Genomic DNA, 12,839 nt, shown 5'->3' on the forward strand with positions numbered 1-12,839 from the left:
ACTTGAAGTCGAGCAGCAGTTCATTTCAAAGCGTATGCCCCGCTTCCCGTCCTCCCATAACAAAGTATTGAGCGAATGAAGTGTGTCGTCGTGCTCAAAACCCCAAGGCTGTGTATTCACTTGAAGAATTCCTGTTTATCTTCATTGCCCTCGGTAAATAGAAGAAGCAACAAGTAAATATTAAGAAATTCGTCATTCTCATATCGTCGCACACGATATACAATTACATTCAATGTAACAGAGAGAATATAAAATCAGGAATAAGGTTAGTATGGACATAATTTATTAATTTCATCAGAATGACTCACCAAAACAATGCTGAATTACAAACCCAGGGAATACCAGATAGTGGAGCTGCATTCCAAACAACACATTTTTTGTGGATCACTTTAGATTTTTTCTTGTGCTAATTGTTGGAAAATTAAGTTAAATTGTGTGGTTAAGTAGAACTAATATCAAGCTATTATCATTTCAAAAATATACCTACTAGAGCATTAGAAAAGTAACGACAACATAGTTACTGTCTTATACTAAATTTATTTAGGTTACTTTTGACATTACATAACATACTTCAAATATAGTCTCCTACCATATCAACAATATGTTGCCAAATTCTTGGAAGACGACGGACTCTATCTGCAGCAGCATTTCTGGATATCTCTCTCACCGATCAATCTAAAGCTCTTCGGATGTCAAATCTTTATTGAAAACGAAAGTCTCGCTTCCACCCAACTTGAAATAGTTCAGTATGGTAGGACTTCTCTCCCACAGGCTTCTTGTAATGCCCTAAAGCACTGAGTTGCATGCTTTTCTCTTGCAACTTGGATTTTTATTGAGCACCTTTGTTCATACCTTTGGGGCTGTATTGTTTACTACAGATCAGAAACAGCCACTGTATTTACGAAATATGGCTACTTCGAGACTTTCAGTATTGCAAATTTGTGAAACAATCAATGCTCTATTTCGTAGTACAAGATTTCAGTGGTTACCACTAGTAAATTTTATTTAACACAGTACCGATGTTACAAAATACCCTTATCAATTTATATTTATGACCAATAAAACAAATTAATTTTTATGTTGCTAACTTCTGAATGAAACTGTGTGTGTTTAAATTGTCTCTGAATTTGAATTATCTTCAGTCTTAAATCTGTGCTGGATTCATGTAATTTCTTTTCAGACTATGATGACACAAAAAGCAAAAAATGTCTGCTCGCACAAATGTGTACTGGGAAAAGTCATTATAAAATGCTCTATCTGAAAGTTCCTTACGGTTCGGTATGAATCACTAATAACTGATCGAAAAAACATATGCACTACATGACTGTAAACATTTTTCCAGGAAGTGTTGCACGATAAGTCAACTAGCTGATCTTCCCCCCCCCTTTTCTATGAGAACCTGACTTATTACCAACCTCCATATTAATAAAGAAGTTCTATATCTAGCTGTTTTTTAAATCGAAAAACGAAATGTGGTCTCAGAATTTTGTTAACAAACCTTTCAAATGTTGTGCAATTACTCGTACTTGTTGCACTTCATCAGAAAGGTCATCTCCAAATCAAAAATTAATTCTACAAGAAATGATAATGAAAGATACGAATTTTCCCCAATTCGGTTAGCCCACAACTGGAGTTTCTTGATTGCTGTCTCATTTATATCCTCACCCTGGAAAATATCAATACTTTTGCCTTGTAAATGTAAATAAAGTTCATTAATGCATGGTTTCTGGAAAGTCAGATATTTATTCGATTGCACTCTTTGCTCGATAAGTGTTTCTGAAACGTCGGATAGCAGTTATAGACTACATGAACTTTCTCATAACTTACCTGAAGCTAAATGACCAGATAATTCCTTATATATTCGATAAGCATTCAGTATGGCCACTGAACAGTTGATACTCGAGCCAGAAAATCTTGATGTTATACAAATTGATGATGTTCAGGGAATGCACCTTGGAGAACTATAATCAATAATACATATTTTAGTTGAGGATTAAAATAATATTTTTTCTATTTTTGTTGGATTGTGCCAATAATTAACCTACATAATGCTAATTATAATTTCCCTAACATTGAAGAATATTATATCTGATAAAAAATTATTATATTCCTCCCATTTTAAGAGATTATCCTAAAACAAGCTAAGTTTAACCTTTATACAGTATCTGTGTCTGTGCGTACGTGTGTGTGTGTGTGGAAAAATCAATATCCACTCGAAAACCCTGTCGAATTGGCGTCAGTTTAAAAGATTTTAGCTTTTGAATTATATGTTCATCCTTATAGCAGTACGAGATGCTACGTAAGGGATTGTAATTCTAAAGAGTTCCTTTGCCTCTTGGATAACTTGTTACAACATATCCCAGAGATTAGTACACAGAGTACACGCATTTCCTATTTTTTATACTTATGGTTCTTTTCTTTAATTGTATCGCAGTATTCTTTTACAGTTCATACATTTTTGTCCGCACTCTTTATTCCTATATTTATTTTATTATCATCATATCTGATGATATAATAAAAACTGCAACAGCATGAATAGAGACAGCATTATCCTAATAAGAATTCTTTAAATATAAGAACATGAAAGTGCAAGTTGTGCAGAAAATATTTCCATAACTAAATTCATTTAAAAATCGTAGAAATTTCTTCCACGTTTGGTTGTCATTTTTCAGCAAGTAATTGGGCCTACATACAATCGGTGTTGGCAACTCCAATTCATGGAAAGCCATAAAGATACTGTACTGAAGTCGTTAAATGCCTGTATTTTCGATTATGAATATTGTGTTTTTGTACCGTGGGAAGTTAAAAAGTATTTCTGGTGGTGTGGTAGAGTAGACCTCATGGCCTACCAGATTAAATAGGCTAAATAAATAAATTTTAAATTTAGGAATATATTTGATATTGTATAACCACTTTCATTTGTTAAAATAAATTAAGTTATAATTACCTAGTTGACTAGTTTCAGCTTTATGTCAGTGAGTAATGTGAATAAATTTTAATTACTGTGACAATAAAACCTATAAGATTGTATACGACAATGCAAGTACAGTATAACAAGGCTGAGTGCGCGCGTGCATTCAAGTGTTAAAGTGTAAAGCTACTCGATTCCATTTACAGTACCAAATTGGTAGAATCCGTCTTTTGTCACCTTCATCACAATAGCCAACATATTGCCAGAGTCACCGCGTTCCTTTTCGATGTCAGAAATAAGAACTCGAACAGAGGCTCTTGGATAGACAGCAGGAAATCATTTTATCAGAGTCTCTTTCATTTTCTTTGTCTAGTATTCTAGTTTGATTTACGTTCCTTTTCTTTTCCTTTCAATACATTTCCTGGCATTGAAGAGCATAATACTTTGACTTCATAATCTTTCATTTCTCCACCTATATCATTTCTAAGTACATGTCCAGAAGAGAAATAAAGTTGTCGACTACAGTTTTGACATGTATATGGGCATTAGTGATGTCTCTTGAGCACACATAGTCTTGAGAAGACAACACTTGAATACCTTAGTCTAAGTTACTTTCAGTTTGAATTGCGTTCTGAACAGTCTAATGTTGAGGAGAGAAGGATCTTCCTTTTCTTCTGTTGGATCATCCCGTCTTCCTGTTCCGTCGTTTTAATGATAACTGTTACTTTCTTCATATCTTCGCTCTGAATCTGTTGCAAACATCTTGCGGAAGTAAAGAAGTTGAGAGACCCACCTTTATCTTAAATTAAAAACAGCTTCATATTATGGTGGTCTCGTAATTGCAAAATACAAGATTATGTTTTTCATAAGCTGAATAAAGCGTTAACCCTCCCTGGATATATTTTTCATCTTGCATCCAAGTCGATACCAAATTCTCGATATCTTGATTAGCTCGTTCAGTACTCCCACAGTATTCTTTAAAACTGTTAACCACATTATTAGCAGCAAACTTCCATTAATAGATTGGAAAACAATTGATAGAACACTAAACAAGGTAAATATGGATATGATGTGATAGGTTACTCCTTCAATTGATTTAGATTTAATGGGTCTGAGAACTTCAAACTTAGTCAGGTAGTCTTGACAGATCAGGAAATACATTTGTGTTCCGTATCAAGTTGGGATTGAAAATCCATTAGGTCGACCTGGCAACGTTAATTTATTGAAGTATTAAAAATTCATAGGCTTTACTACAACTTCTTTTATTTTTTTATTGGGTTATTTTACGACGCTGTATCAACATCTAGGTTATTTAGCGTCTGAATGATATGAAGGTGATAATGCCGGTGAAATGAGTCCGGGGTCCAGCACCGAAAGTTACCCAGCATTTGCTCGTATTGGATTGAGGGAAAACCCCGGAAAAAAACCTCAACCAGGTAACTTGCCCCGACCGGGATTCGAACCCAGGCCACCTGGTTTCACAGCCAGACGCGCTGACCGTTACTCCACAGGCAACATCTTTTAACCTTACTAGTTTTTCTGGCACGAATTACAAAGATGATTGCAGAGTTCACCCTCATAATGAGTAATGTTCCTGTACTTAGATGATTGTTTCTTCAACATTCTATCTCATCCTCCCTGACCAATGGCCAAATGAGGCTCAATAATTACGATAAATAACCCAGTAACACCTATTCCCTCCTTTAGAGGATAAGTTAATTTACTAATATTTAGGACATTCATTGCGTCATCCTATTAGGCAGCCAATAGTCCCGTGATCTTCTTACTCTTTTTCACATTCTCAGTCACCTTCTGGTATCTTTCTTCGGTTAGGAAAACAAGAGTTCCTAACAACGTTATTTCTAACTCAGTATAGTTCACAATGAAATTACTTTTTATCGAAATAGCATGACTACATGGTGAACTGGTGAAGACTCTGGTAAAACACTGTTTTGCTGCATCTTGAATATGTACTGTCGGCGGTCAACTCGAATAAAGGCATTACTCAAACCAATGTAGATACACAGTCTTTCAAAACTGAACATAACATAAGCCTATCTAATTATTGGATTAGATGGTAACATATTTAATTGATTCTCATTGTTATCATCAGGAAATGCACTTCTTTTAATTTGATTGGATTGTTTTAATTTTATGGATCATCAGTGTGGTTTTAGGCATAATAGATCGATTATTGATCAGATTTTTTTGTATTCGACAGATATTGGAGAAACAATAGGAGTATAAGGGTACAGTACATAAGTTTTTCATACATTTCAAAAGGCATATGACTCGGTTAAGAGAGAAATTTTATTTAACATTCTTATTGAATTTGGTATTCCCAAGAAACTAGTTCCATTAATTAAATGTGTCTCAATGAAACTTACAGCAGAGTCCGTATAGGCCAGCTTCTATCTTATACTTTTCCAATTCACTGCGGACTAAAGCAAGGAGATGCAGTATCACCTTTACTTTTTAACTTCGCTCTAGAATATGTCATTAGGAAAGTTCAGAATAACAGAGTGGGTTTGGAATTGAACGGTTTACATCAGCTTCTTGTCTATGCGGATGACGTGAATATGTTAGGAGAAAATTCACAAACGATTAGGGAAAACACGGAAATTTTACTTGTAGCAACTAAAGCGATAGGTTTGGAAGTAAACCCCGAAAAAGACGAAGTATATGGTTATATCTCGTGACCAGAATATTGTACGAAATGGAAATATAAAAATTGGAGATTTATCCTTCGAAGAGGTGGAAAAAATTCAAATATCTTGGAGCAACAGTAACAAATAAATGACACTCGGAAGGAAATTTAACGCAGAATAAATATGGGAAATGCCTGTTATTAGTCGGCTGAGAAGCTTTTGTCATCTAGTCTACTGTCAAAAAATCTGAAAGTTAGAATTTATAAAACAGTTATATTACCGGTTGTTCTGTATGGTTGTGAAACTTGGACTGTCACTTTGAGGAAGGAACAGAGATTAAGGGTGTTTGAGAATAAGGTTCTTAGGAAAATATTTGGGGCTGAAAGGGATGAAGTTACAGGAGAATGGAGAAAGTTACACAACGCAGAACTGCACGAATTGTATTTTTCACCTGATATAATTAGGAACATTAAATTCAGACGTTTGAGATGGGCAGGACATGTAGCACGTATGGGCGTATCCAGAAATGCATATAGAGTGTTAGTTGAGAGGCCGGTGGGACAAAGACCTTTGGGGAGGCCGAGACGTAGATGTAAGGATAATATTAAAATGGATTTGAGGGAGGTGAGATGTGATGGTAGAGACTGCACATGATAAGGGCCGATGGAGGGCTTATGTGAGGGCGGCTATGAACCTCCGGGTTCCTTAAAAGCCATTTGTATGTATATATAAGTATGTATATGTTTTAATTTTATTTGATTGGACGATAATAAAATATCGTAGTTAACTATTATCATTAGTGGTGAATAGATTTTGTTTAATTAATCAAGATTGCAGTGATAAAGGATTTTAAAATTAAGTACAATAGTAATTGTTTGCCCTTTTTTTGCGGATCTATCCCTTAAAATAAGTTTCATTGTTAAAAATATTATACCCAGAGCTAAGATTACCACTGCTTGTTTCAGCCTTTTCTGGATCATTCTAAGTTTCTGTAGAATGTCCACAGTATTCATGAAATACTTTATATTTCATACTTTGCCTGTGATTTTAGGCATTATATAGAATTTCTAGACATTCTAAAAGAAATGCCGGTTTCCATACATCGCTTATAACAACATAGGTGAGAGTTGCGTAATTTGTACCCTTGCCTAAATTGTACCACCGTCTTGAAAATTAGTTCCTTGATAAGTGTTGTCATCTACGTCAAACATTGTGAACTACATCTACAAATATGCCATTTTACGAGAGACGAAGCCTGTGGGTTGTGTTGTGCAGACGTGAAGTGAAAAAACTTGTTTTAAGTAATTTCAATCTAGTTTTTGCGCTACATGGCTACAACAATTACTTCCGAAAGGTAAGTGGAAGTCCACAATGCCTTATATTATTTAAAACTACATTTATATATTGTAATTGTCATTGAGTAACAGACTTCTGTTAGAAACTGTTAAGCAGCAAGAATTTAACAAAGAAAACATGGCGGGGTTGCGTATTTTGTACCGGCTTCAGTTCCCTATAATGTACTGGTACAATATAGGGAACTTTCATTATATATGTTTGAAATTATAGTGACGTATGAAGAAAAACATACCTACCAACTTCACGATATCAGTGTTACGGGATTGATGTTTGGAGCAAGAGGAACGATACCCAGCTTCTCTTCTCAATTCTGTAAGATCCTAGGACTGCACAAATCTTTTCTGAATGAACTGACCCTCCTCATAATTAGAGAGTCAGTCAAACTTTTACGGAACCACGTATATGGACTCTAATTCAGTGTATGGAAAAAATTGACGCACCATTATCATTTTTCTTTTTCCTTCTTAGCTTTCATTGATTCTTTACTTGAATTTTTTTTCTTCTGTAAACTGCCATTGTTTTTTTTTTTGTGTATTTGTTTGCCTTTTTTTCTTACTCTTTCAGCTCTCATCATCTATTTGTTCTTGTATTGTTTTGTATGCTTTGTCTAATGGCAGCCTCTAATTTGAGAAAGCTCTGATAAATAAAAAATAAATCAGCAATTATAATTTATTAACTTCTAATCATTTCAATATGAATATAATACTGCAATTTTTATTTTTAGGAAATAAAACACATTCAATTCTGAATTTAAAATAATCATGTCAGACGTTCATTACAAATAATAAAAATTACTGTGACAAAAATAGCATAAACACAATAAATTATGTATTTAGAATTTAATCGAATAATTTCCACATTTCATGTTCTGGCGTTTTTAAGTTTCTTCCTTTGTAACAAATTATAATTGCATTTTACATTAATTCCAGAGTGGCAAAAATCTTGCTGTTGCTGCATATATGAATGGCGATCATGGAATAAATGAATGTGCCTAAGCCTACAATACTAAAACATGCGAAAAACAAAAACGTAATTGCTAATGGAGATGTGAAATCGTATTTTCGGCAGAAATTGAAAATGAACTTGAAAATCACATTCTAAAGTTTGAATAAATGATATTTGGATTAACTCCAACAGATGTTAGGAAACTTGCTTTTGATATAGCTCAGAGAAATGGACTGCCACTTAATTTCGATCGTGAAAAGGACCAAGCATTGAAGAAATGGTATTATGCACAGCCTATCTGAAGAGGTATCCCAAATTGTGTAGGTAGACAGAGGCAACATCCACAGCTCGAGCGAAAGGGTTCAACAAGGAACGTGTCTATGAATTCTTCGATCTGCTGGAAAACATTAGTGAAAGATACAAATTGGAATCCACGAGAATTTTCAATGTGGACGAAAGTGGCTTCTCCACAGTACAGAAGAAGACAAAGAAAATCGTAGCGAGGAAAGGCAAGAGAGAAAGGAGAAACTGGAGTGAATACAACGATGTGCCAGTGCATCTGGTCAATATGTTCCTCCCATGATTATGATCTGTCTGTTGGTGCTCCACCGGTCATTATTATTACACTTTCAGAAACTGGCTACATCAACTCTGAATTGTTCATCATATGGATGCAACAATTCATTTCCTCCGTCCATCCTACCAAAGAAAGGCCAGTAGTGCTGTTGCTTGATGGACACACCATCCACAGCAAGAACTTTGATGCCCTGATGAATGTGGTACAATTTAGGAACCCAATGGTACAATTTAGGAAACCAGTTGCCTAATTTGTACTCATTGCAGACATTTAGAAAACTGAATGTCATGACTTTATGTTAACTTGAAGTAAACTTTTCTTTTTAGGAAAATCCTCCCAACATACCAGAAATTAAGATGTCGCTATTGAAATGATTCAACATTTGTCAGTTAAAATTAGAAAAAATAAAATGTGTGAAATGGTACAAATAAGGCAAATCTCCCCTATTATATTTCACAATGTTGGAGTCAGTAACAACATATCGTAACAATGGAATCAAACGTTCTATTGTGTGAAAACTGAAAAGCCACGATGTGATTAGAGAAAAATACATTTAATTCAATATCATACCTACGTTCTTAATTAAATTGCACTAGCATGTGTACCGTTTCGTTATCTGAAAATTACTAGCCTCATATAATATTTTGAAACATGGATAAATATAACACAAAATCGATTGTTTAAACAAGATTTTAATTCAGAAAGACAATTGGACATAATTTTATTAGAAGATTTAATTACTCAAAATTACAAACATGCTAGATTGACGGTACGAATTTACTTTTTCGTATAGGCCTATATCCTCACGTCAATAAATCTATTATGAAAAAATTAAATTTCAAATTCATGACGACAATAAAATTCACCTTGCTTTGGTTTAAAGTTTAATATTGATCTTCCTTGACATTGGGTATTTTTACATCCGCTTAAATTGAATTATGGCGTGAATTTTTCGATATTACTTGAGTATAAATATTTCATACAAATGAATTGCCACACACGGACAGAATGTGGACAGAGGTATTGTGAGACTACATATCATGAACTACTATTTTTGTAGCAGTAATTCTAAAATCGTGTATTTTTTTGTTTAAAAAAAGTAAAACTAGAAGTTTTATGAACCCAATATATTTCGTGTACTTTGAATAACATTATAAAGTAAAAAGGACCGCAATGTTGAGTTGTCAGTATAAAGGAAATGAAGAAAATAATCAACATAATTTACACAGCAAGCTGTTTTCTTTGAAACAGACAGTAATTACATAAACAAACATAAACTGTTCACGACTGTACAATTAAAATATAAATAAAAGATTATTTTGTTAATGGTTACATGCGATGATAATGAATGATAAAAGATCGGTGTGCAAGATGTACGTCGACGATATGTGCATTGAAAATAAGTTACTTAGCACTTTATGGATGAAAACACCAAAGCTTTCTGTGCAGAAGATGAAAATGTTACTTCTGTACGGATTCAAAGGGAAAACTTTTCTATTTAAACAGAATGGAGTACAATAGTATGGTATAAAAGACCGGAGTCGTGTAGATCGTCAAAGAGATACAAAGTAGAAAGCAAACTTGTATTAGAAAGTAAAAGAGACTGGGCAGCGTTGCTCCAGCAACTCGCGACATCACTTGAATATGTTTATATTATTCCCATATCTGATATCTGATTCTGCGAAATGTATTATGTTCCTTGAATTGTTGTATTTATCTCTTTAACTCAAGAAGAAAATTTAGCTTTGAACTACATTGCCCTTGTGGTATCCATTTCTTATTACATAATATTATATAAATCGCGTAAAATTAAAAAACCATTGTTATTAAACCGACGGTTGTAAAGAACATAAATAACTGCTATAAGGTAATCCAATCGGAATTTTGTTCACTTAGACAAATGGTTATAAGCTCGTCATTAGGTCTGAAGATCGAGGCGGAAGTCAATAAAAATTCTTAGCATGTCTTCCTTTGGAATAAATACATTAAACAGAACACTGTTCTGTGATGAGAGACTTCCAGAAAAAAATTTCAAAACTATTTCTTAGCCAGATTAACTAAACTAAATTTTGTATCGTTCTACAATTTTATTGCGATCCGCCGAGTTAGCTCTGTGGTAGCGTGCCTGCCTCCAGAATAGCAATCCCGGGTTCGATTCCTGGCGGGGTCGAAAATTTTCTTGTAAAATTTCTATCTCGGGACTAGGAGAGATGGTGGTACACAACTTCTAATCACTAAATTGTGCACCAATATCCCAAATCTCTTCGCAGTGCACATGAAGGGAAGGCATATGTCACTGTTGATAGTGATTCGTCCGTCGGATGGAGACGTTAAGCCTGGCGGCCCCCATGGTGCTATTCGACAGGACTAGGCTACGTTCCGGCACCGGGTTTCCCCTTCTCCCTTCCTCACCTTCATCATCATCCTCACCCATTCTCTACATTACACTTACAAGAACATTTAACATAGGCCTACACTCACCCTAATACACGACATAACCCTTCACCGATACACATCATGCATAACGTGGCCCGCCGAAGTGGTGTGCAATTGAAAATGGGTCACAGTCCTATCTTCTATCCGTAGTATGCGGAACCCGAATCACGCAAGTGAAGTGGGTAGGCATTAGTCACACACACAGACACACAATTTTAGTGCAGGTATTGAATTCCTTTCCACAAGTGACCTGCTATTTCTAGAATAAAAAAACAACTCTGCTAGCAGAAGCCCGAGAAATTCTTAGTAGATCATCTAGAGGCACTAGGAAATAAAGTGAAATTCCGTGGATTGTGTGAAATATCTTTATTCTTGGTGTGTAAGTTTTAGGTTAGATATGGATGGATTTAAGGATTAAACAAATACTACCACATGCAGGATTAGTACACGCTATCCAATAAATAAAATATTAGGTAGGTCTAATGGAACTAGACGGACTATGTTAAATGACGCAATGAAAGAAGGAGAAATGAAGGGGGAAGAAATAATTAAAAGATATGCATTCTTGCAAGGGAATTTGAGTCTGTGAGGAAGAATTATGTGAGTTACAATCGTGTTGGCCACTTGTTTCGCTCTGATTGTTACCGTTCCGTTGAAGTAACTTAGAATTTTGAAGGGAAAAGCGGAAAATGGACGTAACCAGTTATATGAGGCAGAGGAACGTGTGAAAAAAACCCCGAGGCACATTAAATACAGAACGGAGCGAGACTGACCGCGTAGAAAACACGAAGCGAGAAGTCCATCTCATATTTCTGTTTCCATGGTAACATGAGTGACGTCAGAAAAAACCTTTCGTGTCAAAATATTACAATTTTTTTTCTCTTGTAAATCGAATATACAGGGACATAATTTTATTTTTACTAACATTTCTGATATCAACCTGGCTATACCTTTGGGTCAACGGTTGCTACCCCCTGGAGTTCGATGGCGTAATATACAAAGAAATCACTTTACTAGGTATAGAAGGAAACAAAAGTAGTTCATCCGTTTACGTAAACTAGGAAATATTGCGCTTTTGAGTTTGATAATTTTCATTAGGTTTTTGTTTAATCAAAATACAGTACAGTATTAACAATAAGTGCTTTTACTCACTATCTGAGCTGTCCATACGGACGTATTCATTATGCAGTGCATATTATACTGTCTACAGCACATTAGCGTACAATATAGAGAATGAAGTTAAATTGAAAAATAATCATAATATGGATATTTAAACACATTTTTCAAAATGATGGCGGTTCATTTTAGATACAGGTTTCAGTTCTAATGTGTGTAATTCCAATTACCAGTTTCGTCCTTCGTACTAGTAACTCTTGTTGAAATAATTCTGTACCTACTCTATAAAAGAGTTCCTTACGTACTGCAAATTCAATCTTCACTTCTGCTCGATCCGAAAAGATAAAATTACTTAGACATGCTATCTACTGTCCGTCCAAGTGGTTATGTCGCAGGATCGTAGAAAGGGAGGAAATTACGTGACAGTTAATTACTTAACGAGGCCCTTTTAAGTTATTTTAAACAGTTGTATGGGTATAATATTACGCAGATGTCCAATTCCTAACAGAAATTAATGTTTTCAGAAAACAGCTAAGACAGCCCAGCCACTAGCCTTTACAGAGAGGCGAATAGAAGCTGGTGGGGAAAACAGGAATGCGACGTAGGCAAATGGACGACAGTACCTGTGCGAAAATGATGCGATATTGAAAGCTCTTTCGTCATTGGAAAACGCGAACATATTTTTGGAACGTACTGTGACGGTAAGATTACTATGACTGTATATGCGGTCTTGGATCTGTGTGGAGGACGATTGAACTTCATTAGTAGAAGGGGTGGGAGTGAAGTACATTCAAAAACTCAGGTACAATAAAAATTGAAGTAAAAATAAAATGATGTCCCTGTACATGTT

At 35.0% G+C, this 12,839-nt stretch overlaps 1 protein-coding gene across 1 annotated transcript in view; it reads left to right on the forward strand.

Annotated features, from left to right (window-relative positions):
• Positions 1-12,839, forward strand: part of LOC138715735 (uncharacterized) — a 432,440-nt gene that overhangs the window by 357,398 nt on the left and 62,203 nt on the right. The window lies entirely within an intron of this gene.

Source organism: Periplaneta americana, chromosome 15 (assembly GCF_040183065.1).
Source record: "Periplaneta americana isolate PAMFEO1 chromosome 15, P.americana_PAMFEO1_priV1, whole genome shotgun sequence".
Lineage (NCBI taxonomy): Eukaryota > Metazoa > Arthropoda > Insecta > Blattodea > Blattidae > Periplaneta > Periplaneta americana.